This window comes from Dipodomys ordii, unplaced genomic scaffold, assembly GCF_000151885.1.
Source record: "Dipodomys ordii isolate 6190 unplaced genomic scaffold, Dord_2.0 Scaffold277, whole genome shotgun sequence".
In the NCBI taxonomy this organism is placed as follows: Eukaryota; Metazoa; Chordata; class Mammalia; order Rodentia; family Heteromyidae; genus Dipodomys; species Dipodomys ordii.
This window is the reverse complement of record NW_012267493.1, coordinates 124,749-125,938: the sequence shown is the minus strand read 5'-3', so window position 1 is coordinate 125,938 and position 1,190 is coordinate 124,749.

Genomic DNA, 1,190 nt, shown 5'->3' with positions numbered 1-1,190 from the left:
AAGAATGAATGAATATATATATATATATATGTGTGTGTGTGTGTGTGTGTGTGTGTGTGTGTGTATTTTAACCTATGTATATGTGCAAACATTTATACATACCTATATATACACAAGCATATATAGTTATATATAATTATATATAGTTTATACATACATGTATATACATTTATATGGAAATATGTACTGGCCAGTGTCTTTTCCTAGTCTTTCCTTCCTCTCTGGTTGTTCCTTTTGGGGTTGTGGGCTACTGGCTTGCTAAGGAACTGTTTTGTTTGCTTACTTTGTTTCAGAGAAAAGGTAACACTGGGAAGACAAAGTTGGACTGGCGCTTTGGAACTTGGTGAATCTGCTGCCTGTAGGCTGAGCACAAGTGTGGACCATCAACACTGAGCTCCTATCCCCTGTGGTTAGGGTGTGTTTTGATCTGAGCTTGTTGCTTCTGTTATGGTAGGAAGCAGGTGGGTAGTTGGGAGAGAGTGCCTAGATCTCCTCCATCACCTGCTGTGTGTTGGCAGTTCCCAGGTTGGATAATTATTTAGGGAATTGCTGCTCACACTTGAACTAATCTAACTGAAGCCAGTGGCTATTGGTCTTCTAGAAATAAGTGTATATGTAAGTACATTTTCCCTTGTGTAATATGTACACATGCATACATATATACACATAAATGTACATATACATATGCAGAAACCAATAAAATATACATATATTGCACGTATATATATATGTGTGTGTGTGTGTGTGTGTGTGTACAGTGTGTACAGCCTTTCCTTCCTCTTTCTTGGTTCTTTGTAGGCTTGTGAGACTTCTGGCTTGGGGGGAACCATTTTATTTGCTTGCTGGGTTTCAGTGACAGGGTCCCACTGGGAAGACCAGTTTAAACTTGAGCTTTGGAACCCGGTGAGTTGGCCTCCTGTAGACTGTCCCACAGGTGTGGATCATCAACACTGATCTCCTGACCCTCCCTGCTGTTAGGGTGTGTTCTGATCTTAGCTTCTTCCTTCTGATTTAGTAGGAAGCAGCTTGGGTAGATAGCAGAGATTCCTCTACTTATTTCATCACCTGAGGTGAGTTTTCATTTCTCAGATTGGATAATTGTTTAGGGAACTGCTGATCACTTCTGCACCAATCTAACTGAAGCTAGTGGCCATTTGTCTTGTCCATATATATGTATATGTATATATATA